This window comes from Pelodiscus sinensis, chromosome 20 (assembly GCF_049634645.1).
Source record: "Pelodiscus sinensis isolate JC-2024 chromosome 20, ASM4963464v1, whole genome shotgun sequence".
NCBI classification, from domain to species: Eukaryota; Metazoa; Chordata; order Testudines; family Trionychidae; genus Pelodiscus; species Pelodiscus sinensis.
The window spans coordinates 16,785,208-16,799,052 of NC_134730.1; positions in this window are offsets into that span (position 1 = coordinate 16,785,208).

Below are 13,845 nucleotides of genomic sequence, written 5' to 3' on the forward strand. Positions count from 1 at the left end.
GGAACAGTAAAATTACAACAGGGAGAGTGGGGCAAAAGCTGGGTTAGAGAACACAGCTGTCGTTTTAATTATCTTTTCCAAAGTAATAATTCTAAAGTGCTGCTGATCCACTCGATTAAGGCATATGTTGTATGTCTCAGATATTTCATAGTATAAACTCAAGGAAATTGTTCACATTAAATGCAATACCCGAATCAGTCTAACAAAGTGAAAGACAAGTTTCCTTTCAAATGCTCAGAGGGGTAGCCGTGTTAGTCTGAATCTGCATAAACCACGAGAAGTCCTGTTGCATTTTATAGACTAACAGATTTATTGGAGCATAAGCTTTCATGGGCAAAGACCCACTTCATCAGAGGCATGCGTCAGATGCATCTGACAAAGTGGGTCTTTGCCCACGAAAGCTTATGGTCCAATAAATCTGTTAGTCTATAAGGTACCACAGGACTTCTTGTTGTTCTTTCAAATGCTGTCACTCCTTGTTTAATTTTCCTTGATGAAGTTATTTTTTTTTAGATCTGTATGATGCAGGGGCATTGGTCCTAATAGGAAGTGATTGGAGCCATTAATCTTATTTCACTATAAATTGTGCAAGACACCATGACATTAATTCTACTAGAGTGAGACTGTGTCCTGCATAGAGGGTGGCACAAGCCTATGTGTCTGTCTTAAAATATTGTGAGGCCTGGCATGAGATTTCAGGATTTCGTTGGCCTTGTATTGACTCTTTCTCCATGGGAGTGTGTTTCACCCATAAAGGTATTTCTAATCCACCAGACAGGGAAACCCAGATCCTCAAAAGCTTTTGGGCACCTATCCCTCATCCCCATTGAAATCACTGGACTTTCTCTCTGTCTGTAAGGGTATGTCTAGACTACATGGCTCCGTCGACGGAGCCATGTAGATTTGTTTTTTTGGCAAAGGCAAATGAAGCCGCAATTTAAATGATCGCGGCTTCATTTACATTTACATGGCTGCCGCGCTGAGCCGACAAACAGCTGATCAGCTGTTTGTCGGCTCGCCGCTAGTCTGGACGTTCCCCCTGTCGACATCAAAGCCCTTTGTCGGCAGCCTCGGTAAACCTCATTCCACGAGGAATAACGGGGCTGCCGACAAAGGGCTTTGATGTCGGCAGGGGAGCGTCCAGACTAGCGCGCGAGCCGACAAACAGCTGATCAGCTGTTTGTCGGCTCAGCACGGCAGCCATGTAAATGTAAATGAAGCCGCGATCATTTAAATCGCGGCTTCATTTGCCTTTGCCTATGTGTCTAATCTACATGCCTCTGCCGACAGAGGCATGTAGTCTAGACACAGCCTTAGTGGTCTAAGTGCCAGGACTTTAAGGGTATGTCTATATTACAAAGTTAATTTGAAATAATAGCCGTTATTTCAAATTAACTTTAATAGCGTCTATACATGCAAACTGCTATTTCAAATTAAATTAATTAAGCGGGGCGCTTAATTCGAATTTGGTAAACCTCATTCTACGAGGAGTAACGCCAAATTCAAATGAGCTGTGTAGACACTTAATTCAAATTAGCTGGCCTCCAGCCCTTCCCAGGGTACCCTGGTGGCCACTCTGGGCACAACCAGGAAAACTTACTCTCCTCTCCCCCAGCCCCGGAGCCCTTCAAGGGGTAGAGTCAGGCTACTGGGCACGTGTGAGCCAGAGGCCTGCCTGTAGCGAGCCAGCACTGCCAGCCCCGTCATGAGCCACACAGGGAGTGCCAGCCCAGTGTGTCGTCCCCCCCCCCGAGTTCCCCAGCTCCCAGGGGCCAGCCAGGGGCCGTAGATGGTGCGCGCTCACCTGGACTGGTGAGGAGATCGTGGACCTCACTGAGGTTTGCAGGGAGGCCCCCAATGTCCATGATCTCCTCGCCAGGTGGAGGAACGCGGCCGTCTATCGCCGCATTGCGGCCACCATGGCCACAAAGGGCCACAGGCGGACGCAGGATCAGGTGCGCATCAAAATAAAAGAACTTTGGCAGGAGTTCACCAGGGCCACCAGGGGTGGTGCCGCTGCAGGGGCCGACACCTGCCCCTACTTCCTCACCCTCGACTGCATCCTGGGGGGCAGGACTGTCCGCACCATCCCAAGGGCCAGCAAGCCAGGACCAGAGGAGCCAGCATGGAGGGTGCCACGCCACCGGGACCCCCGAGCTGTCCCAGCACCGGAGTCAGCAGGGTTGTCAGGAGAGGCCACACCAGGTAAGTGTCCCCTACCAGGAGGAGCAGGGGAAACCAAGGACCACACGCGTGGGCATGCCTCCGACGGATCATGCAGCCACCTGTGCATGTGCAGGCATGTGCCATGCCACCCTTAGCCAGGTGGCTCCAGCTACGTGCCACACAGGGGCCATGGCCCGATAGCCACACGTGTGTGTGAAGAGACCTGACACGCTCCCGACCGCGGGGCAGGACCCAGCAGGACGCCCTCCCTTCACACGCCCCGTCTACACAGAGGTGGGGACGTCTCCCCCCCCGCCTTGGCCGCACTATACATGGCACAGGGGCCTGGGTGCAGTCTTGGGGCAGCTGCCACTCCCAGGGAGAGCCAGACATCGCGACCAGGGCCTCTGTGCAAGCACGCCGGCTCTGACGGTACAGCGCTTCACCCACTCTGTCCCCAGGGAGAACTGACCACTTCTCTTCTTTCTCCACAGCTGCACCAGCTGAGGGTGCAGGGTGCACCACCCCGCCCGGGACCTCCTTCCGCACCAGAGGGTTCAGCAGATCCACCGCCACATGCCAGGTATACTGTGAACAGCATCTGGGGGCCCTGAGACCCATGCACTGCACCCTTGAGCAGTGGGCACAAGATGAGAGGGAATTCCACCAGGAGCTACTTGCCCAGGGTCGTGCCCTCTTTGAAGATCTGCACACCGTGGTGCAGAATATGCTGGCCCATGCCGCTGAAGTGCATGCTCCTCGTCCCACTTCTTCTCCCCCCCCCCCCGTCTCTGCCTCCTCAACCTCCTCCTCCTCTATCTCCACAACCCCCACCTCAGCCTCCACATCCTCCTCCCCATCCCTCTGGGGATGCCGAGGCCCCTGCACCCACAGTGCTGGGAGACATGTGGCCCGGCGAGACCCCCACCCATGAACTTCCCCTCCCCCTTCTTCCTCTTGCTTCCCCCTTCCAGCTCCCTCCTCCCAGGTGCCCTCCTCCCCTCTCCCACCTCCTTTCTCCAGTCTCCCCAGAGTTTCATCCCCCCCCAGTTTTGTTAAATAAAAGGAGAGTTTATATTTTTGAAAAACCTTGTCCTTTATTTTTTACATCAGGAAGGGGGGCTAGGGAGTTTAAAGAGAAGTTAGATAAAGTCATGGAGGTTGGGTCCATGAAGTGGTATTATCCAGGGGGTAGAAATGGTGTCCCTGGCCTCTGTTTGTATAAGGCTGGAGATGGATGGCACAAGACAAATGGCTTTGTCATTGTCTTCGGTCCATCCCCTGCAGGGTACCTGGTGTTGGCCGCTGTCGGCAGACAGGCTACTGGGCTAGATGGACTTTTGGTCTGACCCAGTACGGCCATTCTAAGCTCAGGTCTCAGGGTCGGGGGTCTCACTCGACCACCTTGATTTTCATGTAAACCTGCTCCTGGGTGGCCAGGCTGGCAGATATCCTGCCCTAGACGGCCACTTTCCTGTGTCTAGTGCGGACGTCGTGGATGAGGTCCACGATGTCTGCACTAGACCAGGCGGGCGCCTGCCTCTTGCGGACCTGGGCAGGCTCCTGGGAGCCGCCTGCCTGGTCCCGGGAAGAGGCGGAGGGCTGGGTGGCAGCGGGTGGCTGGCTTGTACCGTGCCAGGTGCAGGGTCTGCTGGCTGGGTGCTGGCAGGCTTGCACCTGGCATGGGCACTGTAGCCAGCCCGTGCCCCTTTAAGGGCTCCGGGGCCGAGAGGGGGGCAGAAGAGTTTCCCTGGTGGTGCCCAGAGTGGCCACCAGGGAAAGCTGGGGAGGGCTAGCCTCCAACTAGTTCGAATTAAGCAACTACACAGCCCTTAATTCGAACTACTTAATTTGAAGTAGGCGTTAGTCCTCATACAATGAGGTTTACCTAGTTCGAATTAAGCGCTCCGCTAGTTCGAATTAAGTTCGAACTAGCGGTTTGCCTGTGTAGCGCCTATCAAAGTTAATTCGAACTAACGTCTGTTAGTTCGAATTAACTTTGTAGTGTAGACATACCCATAGTGTCTTTGTTCTAAATATCTGGTAACCCATTGCCATAGTAGAATGGGACTCAGGACATGCAGACCCTATTCTTGACTCTGCCAATGATTTTGCTGGGTGATGTTGGACGAGTCACTTCATCACTCTGTGCCTCAATTGCCCCATCTGCAAAGTGGGGATAATGATGCTTATCTCCTTCGTAAAATGTTTTAACAGTGCTTTTAATTTTCAAGCTGTTCATGTCTTTATATTCTCACACGTTAATTAAGATGAAAAGCGTTCTATGTGTGGGAACTCCTTCAGTTGAATGAGGCAGAATATTGTAGATTTATTCTAAATTCTGATTACCAGAAACATTAGGGTAATTTGCATGCACATCTTCACTGACGAAGCGTGACAGATCGTAGAATCTGTCGTTATTGTTTGCAGAGAAGCAAAAAAGGCTAGGTTGCCAAATATTTGGAAACCTCACTCACCTAGAAGAGAGGGACTTAGTGTGCCTCCAGGAGCAGGGAGTTCCATAGGTGTGGAGACATTGTTAGCTTGATGGCAGAGCAGGGGGGAAGGACTGCCTGATTGGCAGTGCTTAGTGAATAAAATGTGTAAAATTCCAGCAGGAAGCCCTGAAGCAGGGAGGACTGAGAAGAGAAGCCTCAGGGTGGGATGAGGAAGTGGCTTTAATAATTTTTTCTATTTTGGTAAAATAAAGCTGCCTGAGGAGTACCTTAGGGTGTGGCAGTGGGTTCGGAGGTGTGGAGAAGGCTGACCCATTAGAGAATTTGAACAGGGGTTGTTGTTGAAGTTAGGGTTGGCTAGCACCAATTTCTATTTGAGGCTACGACTACACTATGAGTTTTGCCGGAAGAGGCAATTCAAATGAAGCACGGATTAGCATGTTCTCGTGCTTAATTTGCATAATCTCGTCCAATCTGTTTTTGTGCAAAAGCCCCCTTTAGTGCAAAACCAAGCAGTGTGGATGCTTCCTTTTTGCACAAAAGCCCCCTTTTGTGCAAGATCATTATACCTCCTTTTTTGAGGCATAAGGATGAGTGCCTGCATGCCTCCTTCATTTGCATTGCCTCTTCTGGCAAAACTCGTAGTGTAGATGTAGCCTGTATGTCCCTTGTGAAGGTGCTACACAGCATGGCACTGCTGTGTACACTGCAAAAAATCACAACACTTGCCCTTCATGGTGTGATTTCTCACTTATTTTCCAACAACAGCCTGCCAAGCCCAGTCACTACAAGTGTACTCCCTGCAAAGGAAGAAAGCTGAAAAAATTCTTCTGATGTCTCCTTACACTGTTATAACTCTTGGCAGACCAGCCATTTATCACCAAATGAATTCCTAAAGGGGAAGAAGCACATTGAATTTTTTTGTGTTTTATCTTTCATAGAATAAAGCAGAATCATCAGTATTGACATCACTGGAGAGTAGGGAGTGGCCTTATTAAACTGAGCTCTGAAAGCATATGATCTGTTTTTAAAATTCATACAAGATTTTTTTTTTAAAAGGCAAGCTATTTATTTTTCCCAAAGAAGCTGAAATGTTGATACACTTGTAATACCCCAGAGGAATGGGGTGGTTTTGCAGCATTGGAAGCAATGCAATGCTGAGAAGTTGGTTATATGTTAATTATTAAGTATTTATATTTATATTTAAGTATATATATTATTAAGAAACTCAGTGGCCTATTGTAAGTAGGGTTGCCAGGTATCCGCTATTGACGTGAACAGTCTGATATTTTTGCCTCCTGTCCGGTAAAAAAATTCAGAAAATACCAGACACCTAAAATGTCCAGTATTTTCTGATTTTTTTTCTCTGCCAGAAGGTGAAAATACCAGACACCTGGCAACACTACACAAACTCAGCAACTGGACCCAGCCTCTGCCCCTCCGGGTCTCCCCCCCACCCTGCTTACCTGGTTCTGCAGGGAAGCTGCTTTCTGGCTCCGATCAATAAAACAAAATGTCCACTGGCAAAAAGCCTAAAGACTTTTCTTAAAGGGGCCATGCTGTTTTAATGTGTTTTAATGCTGTTTAATTTAATTTAATTTTTTTGCTTAATAACACTCGGGGTCTTTTTTTTTCTCAACAACTTTGGTCTCCCCCTTTTTTTTCTTCAACCGAATTTTTTCTCCAGTTTTTTTTTGGGGGGGGAGGGGAAAGAGGGGTGTTCAGTACTTTTGATTAAGCCATCTGGCAACCCTAATTGTAGGGCAGTGGCCCTTGTTCAGATACAGTTCAAAGGCTCTCTTTCCCCTTTGCAAAGGGGGTTACACTGAATGTGCTTTACCATTTTGCTGGGTTTACCATTTTGTTTGAGATTTTGCAAGTATCATTTACTCCTGTACTTCTCCCTCTATCAACTGCATTGTTGCTCAAGATCTTCATTCAGTACGAAAACAGTCATAGTCCAGTTGTACCCTCAATACTTGTTTCCCATAGTGGTACCAATATATATGCAGGCCACCTTCTCACATTTTGGTCTCCCAAACAAATTGGCCAGGCCAATTCCACATTTGGTTGCTTTAATACAGTGTTTCTCAACCGGTGGTATGAGTACCCTCAGAGGTACTCGAGAGAAGTCTGGGAGGGTACGTCAACACAACTGAAATTTGTAGAAAACTGAATTTTTGTTTTAAGCTTTACAGTGCTTTATTATGTTTGTACTTTTTACACCCAAAAATTTCATTGCCCACCCAGCTACGATTAAGTTGTTTAAACAAATGTGTTGAAATGGTAGAAAAAAATTGTGTGTCTGAAAACTATAGGTACTTACCTTTTTTTTTAAAAAAAAAGGGGGGTACTTTATAAAAAAAAAAGGTCGAGAAACACTGCTTTAGTATGTAAATAGGTCTTATGCTTTTAGAACTTCCTCCTCCTCCCCTCTCCTCCTGCCCCCGCATGCCTTTCCCTGATTACATTTGAAAGCATACTTTGTGTCTGTCTTACAATTTAAGCATTATGGTCAAAACATTCCCTATGTCCAATATAAAGTTATAAACCTATTGGATCATTTTGAATATGGTAATGGAGTGTGTCTTTTAGAACGTGGTCTTCCCCCATCTAAATATTTGCAATCCACTGGAATCTACCAGTTGTTCAGTGTCCAGCAGCCATAACAGCTGTATTGGATAGCTCATATAGGTAATAGAAGATGACTCATAACTTGGAGACTCCTATGAACACCCAGTTAATGAATTAAGTATGACATTTTAGGTGTAACCCTGTTTCTTCTCCTGTGGTGATGAATGGGTATAACTACACGGTCAAATTGTCACCCTAGAATTCACATCTCCCCTTTCCATGGTGATTCAATAATTTCATTGCAGCAGATACATTTAAGTGTTGTTGCATAAAAGAAAAAAATATATATTAGTAGCATTTTTCATATCCCAAAATTATTTCACAACATGCTATAGAATTGGAACTAATTGGAACATGTTCTATTTAGGCCTTTGGGACTGAAATACTTTCATATTCAAAGATGAAAATTCATCCCGTGTCCTTAGAAAACTGCTTTGAATCTTCTTTATCTTGTTTCTGTGATATTTAATGAGAAACAAAAAGTGGCTGTATGTTTTCCATTTTGCCAGACGTCACTTTAAATAACACATTTCACAGCCTTAAAAAAAAGAGAGAGAGAGAGAGAGAGCGAAAGAAAGAAATCCCCCAGTAAATGACAGAATCACAATTTCAGTTAATAACCACTATATCTAAAATCTCACAATATCCTAGGTAGATAGTTTATCTTGATTAAGAGTACATCTATACTGCATGGCTATTTCGGGATATCTTTGGTATCCCGAAATAGCTACCCCGCATCTACACATGCCACCCATTACTTTGAAATATTTTTCAAAATAACGGGCGCGCTCTTTTGCCATCCTGGTAAACCTCATTGTACCAGGGATTAAGGGATGGCTCGAAATAGCATGTTATTTTGAAATTTGGTGCTGTGTAGACGTTCCAAATTTCAAAATAAGCTATTTCGAAATTGTTTTAAACTAAGATACACAACTTGCATAACACAAATTGCGTATCTCCTTTCAAGTTTAGGGTGCTGTGTAGACACACCCTGAGTTTAGTAAGGTTTGTTTCTTAAATTGTTTTGTTCTGCATTATCTTAATTTAGGGTTTCATCATCATCATCAACAACCATGGGCTCAACGCCCATTGGTGTCTGATGCCTCCCTCACTATTTCCTTCCATCTTTCTCTGTCCAGTGCAGAGTGGCTTAGTTTCTGTAGACTAGCTCTGCACCATCTACCCATTCTCTGTGGGGTCTGCCTCTCCTATTCAGACCATCCATTATGCCAAATACCAGGGTCTTAACTTTTTGCACATTGTTCATTCTGCAGGTATGCCCAAATAGCTGTAACTTCTGTTGTATAAGTGTAACAGGTTCAGTCCTGTCAGTGAGAGCCCCTTACCGGCTACAGGGGGCTCACAACAATGACCTCGCACATTCAGGGTGATACACAGTCCACTTGGTGGTCGAGGTCCAGGATTCCCCTCTTGCCTGGGGTTCTTCCACACCACCACAGGCTAGCCTCCTGTTGCAGGATCTAGCCTTGGTTCATTGAAAAGGTCCAGCTCCCACTCTGAGTTGGCCCACATGCGGATGCTCCCAGCCAGCCCAGAGTTCTGGCCAGGTTGAGCTCCAGGAAGGAACTAATTGACCATCACTCAGTAGCTCCTTATATACCAGGCTGCTGAACCCTGATTGGCTGCAAGGCCAGCTGCCCTTCTGCCCTTCTTGGAGGCCCTCTCCACTGTCCCCGATGCTGGCCAGGGTGCTGAATGGCCTCCAGTGAAAGATGGGGCTCTGTTCGCCCCATCACAATAAACTTCTGCACTAGGTTCTCTTCCGGCTGTATCTTCCTATATAATTCCTCTTTGGCGACCTTGGTTTGCCTGAGCATTATTCCTGGAAACCCTTCAAGACCCCTACGTCTAACTGCTGGGTGATGCAACTGCCCCACAAAGCAAGGAACCCAAGTACTGCACTACTGCCATAGACAAACTCTTTACTGTTGAAAGCCCCAAGTTATGCAGTGGAAGTAAAGGACTCCTCTTTGCATGCTGCCTGTTCCGTAACTTCTGTTTTTAGCATTCTATATGGCCAAATTGCCGCTTTGGTGTTAAACAAGGCAGCAATGTTTGATTTTTCTATCAGCAGTACATAGCTATAAAACTCTGGCCAGAGTATTTCAAACTGCCGTCATTCAAAAGAGAACAGCCTAATAAAAGGGGAGAGGGAGATATAGCCTGAGCAATGATGTCTCATGCAGAAACTAATCAGTAAGTACCTCTGATCAAGCAGGGCTTTGGGAGCTTGAAAAGTAACATTTCACCCATAGCAATTTAAATACAAACTGCATTGTGAATATGGTGAGTGTACTAAAAGCTTCGCCACTCTTGTCCTCTGGGGAACTAGTCCTTGTCTTTCATAGCAGGCTGATGTAATGACTGTGATGAAGATGGAATGTCAGACCCTGCAGATGAGATTGAATGAGATGCTGGATGTCATGAGCTAAAACGCTACCATAGCAAAAAGCATCTTCCAGGCTCTTGAAAGTGATGACAGTTAACACATTTTCAGATACTAGAGATTCAGGGTAAATGGAGTTTAGGGTTTCAAAGTTCATTTTCACATCCTGTACAGTAGATGCATCAGGGAAAAAAAGCATTGTACTATGCATGCACTCAGCTGTCCATGATACCTTGCATATTTGTATGCCCAAGAGACAGCAATCCAAGTTCAGATGTTCTAGAGACAGTATTTTTTTTCAAAAACAGTGCCAAGGAAAAGTGAAGGACAGGGGAAAACATATAGTAGTTTGTGATGTCGCTCAGTTTGAATGGTTCAGAAGATTTAGAGCTAGTTTCTCAACTGGTACAAATTGACTTAGAAAGAGCTATATCTGTTTACACAGGCCTTGTTTTCACTTACTGGGAGATTGACGCTGTGGAGATCGATCTGCTGGGGGCTGATTTAGTGGGTCCAGTAAGAACCCACTAAATCGACTGCTGATCACAATCTTGTCAACTCTGGCACTCCGCCAGGTCACGAGGACTAAGGGAAATCAATGGGAATTTCTCCAGTTGACCCTTCCCCTTTGCACAGGGGATGCCATGACAATTCAAACTAAGATATGTTGACTCCAGCTACGCTATTCACATAGCTGAAGTTGGATATTTTAGATTGGCTTTGCCCTCCTCCCTCTTCTTCCCTCCTCCCCCCCCCCCCCCCCCCAGTGTAGATCTGGCCTAGCTCTTAGATTCAGAATTCAAATGTTATAAGCAGAAATGAATAATCAACAGGGACAAATTTATCCACACTGAAGGTCTAAAAATATGCCGGTGTCCATGGGAGGGCAATGTTCCAACTGAAGTTATGCTAATGTGAAGTTAGAGAAGAGTCTGCTCAGTGCTGAAGCATGCAAGGAAGAGAGGGTGTGTTGGGTGAGACTGTCACATACTCAGGCCCATCGCTCTCAGATTTGTTAATTCAAACCTCTACTTGAACCATAAGCATGCCATGTGATTACACTTCCTACTCAAGTAGGAAATGACAGATCTACAGAGAAAGGAAATGGCCAGTTATCTTCTCCTATCATGTAGGTGGGTTGATATGAGTTTCTTGTACAGTACTCCATCTACCCCCTAACAGTCTCTCATATATTTTAGTCATCTAAATGACATATCAATTAGTTATTTTGTGTCTTGCGCAACTTAAACAGTAGTCTTATGAGCTTCCATTAGCTTGACTTCTGCTGTCTTTGCTATTTCTCCTTCCTAACTGGTTTATTACCACTGACTCCACACTGACCATACATATTTGACCATCTCATTTTGTCTTTTTGCTCTGTATAGGAACTTTTAGAACATAGAATCATAGAATACTAGGACTGGAAGGGACCTTGAGAGATCAATGAGTCCAGTCCCCTGCCCTCATGGCAGGACCAAATACTGTCTAGACCATCCCTGATAGACATTTATCTAACCTACTCTTAAATATCTCCACAGATGGAGATTCCACAACCTCCCTTTCCACAACATCCCTTTCTTTCCCCTGCTTGCCTTTTCCTGGTTGCCTTTGGAAGAATACTTTGTGTCTGTCTTTACCATTTAAGCACAATGGTCAAAACACCCCCTTGGTCCAGTAGGGAGTTACAAACAAGTTTAATTCATAACAAGATCACCAAAGAAACATTACTCTTCCATCAAACAAACTAGACTGAAGCCAGCAGAAATAAAAGCATTCTTCAAACGTAAGCATCACACATGACCATTGTAACAATTTTCAAGGAACGATCTTCCTCAGATGAGATAAGACCATTTCCTCCCCTCCACCTGCACCTTCCAGGAATCTGAAGGCTACATTCTTTTTGAAGTTAACTCTGCAGTTGGTAGAAGTGCAGCGTCTCTAGAGCCTCCTGCAAGCACAGTGCACTTGCACGTCTCCATCCTGGCCTACATTTGGCTGTGGTTTAGTGCCATTGTGGTGCCCTAACTATAACTAGACCACTAAGAAAATTGCAGGGTAGGTTGCAGGTTCAGTGAATATCCCAGACGTCAGCCCCATTTTGCAGGGAATGTTCTGAAATACACATTTTCTGTAAAGGTTTTACAGGGATCTACAGCAGACTGTGTCTAAGAATACTTAATGACTAGTATGAATGAAGTATCACCATGCACAGGTGAAATCCCTCGCTGGCTTATGTCTGCCTCTCATGTACCATTCTCATTTACATCAGCCTGCTATTGAAATATGCAGCCCTATTATTTATATTTAATGACTGTCTTATTTTTCATGTTTATTTTACTAAAAGAATCTACTCCGTTTTCACAGTGTGGAACTCAGTTTGTCTGACAGTACGGCTATGGGGATTGACATCACAGTTTGCCTCACTAGAACCTCCTGGCTTATTCTCTGTGAGGTGCAGAATATAGATTTCAGACATTCATTTGCTAGCTTTCATAATGCTCTCCACCTGACATATCCATGTTCTCTCTTGTATGTACTCATGAACCCACTGTCTGAATTAAAACTTCATAAATTATCCTGGCCTATGGAAAGTCTGACTAGTGAAAGTGCAGTGTTACAGGGAGTTGATCTGTTTCCAGATGCAATTTCTCATTTACTTTTAAATGCTGTCTAAGGGCTTGTCTACATTCCCACTTTTGTTGGTATCTTTTGTCTATCGGGTGTGATTCCCTCCCCTCCAGCACCTCCATTGGAAGCACTAATATGGACAACACTATGTTGATAGCAGAGCTCCCTCCCACTGGCATAAGATGACCCCCATCCACCAGGCCTGTAACCCTGTCAAATGGAGGAAATTGGGTTTGTTTAGCATGATTTATTCCTGACTAATCCTTGCTGGCTCTTCCTGATAATCCTATTATCCTCTAAGTGCTTCCAAATTGATTATTTAATCATTTGTTCTGGTATCTGCAGGTATTGGAGTTTAGGCTGACAAGTCAATCATGCTCAGGGTCCTTCTGTTCCCCTTTTAAAACATAGGCACGATGTTTACCCTTTCCAGTCTTCTGGGACCTCAATAGTCCTCCAGGAGTTCTCAAAGATAATTGCTAACAGTTCTGAGATTGTTTCAGCTAATTCCTTAAATACCCTCAGATGAATTTCATCAGACCCTTCAGATTTCAATGTATATAAACACATACAATGTATATAAACATTGTTTAATCTGTGCTTTCCTGTTTTTGCCTTGCATTCCCTTGGGATAAGGGAAGAAAAATAAGTATTAGCTACCTCCACCTTCCTGATGTCTTCAGTTATTAGCTCTTCTGTCCTACCAAGAAGAAGACTTACACTTTCCCTGGTTGTAGTCTTCTTTTTTTTTTGCTCCCAATACGTGACTTGCTAGGTGTAACTTACTTTACACTTTTTGTAGGGATCCCTTCAGAATTTGAGGTAATAAAACCCTTGATAGAAACATACTGTCCTCTTCCTATTCTTCTTGTCTTTCCTTCACATAGGGATAGTTGGCCAATGTGCTTTTCATTATTGTCTTTTTGAGAACTACCTACACTCCTGAACTTTGTTTCCCTTAGATTGTCTTCCCCTGGGAACTTACCTACCAGTTTAGAGTTTGTTAAAGAATCAAGCCTAAAATGGCTTCTCCTTCCCCCACCCATCACTTCCTCCACTTATCACTTATAAGAAAATTTGTGACACAAAGCCACTACAAAAGTATCTTTTTGTTTGTGTGTTTTATCCACTATATGTGAATCGAGAAGAAAATATTAAGATATTTAAATGGGCCCACTCCTCCAAGGGACAGTCCAAGGGAAGACAAGAGGTAAACAGGAGAGAGGAATTGATAACATAAGAGTGGACAGGATAGAGACTCAAACACTGGCACACAAACATCAGGGGTAGAGACAATTGGCTAATAGCTCGTCAGTGATGGTGCCCCAATGACCAATGCAATTATGGGAGTGATGATGACTCAAAAACAGTGACGTCCATGGAAGTTAGGGTGCTCATACTGTGTTGAATTGGGTCCTTTAAGTTTGTCCTTTTAAGCTTTTAATATCTCTTAAGAAATCGGAACCATAAATATTGTGTACTTTGGAAACAAAGAATATGCTTCTGTAATCTGTAAGTAGTATTTGCTGAGAGTCAAATAGAGGGGAAAGAATG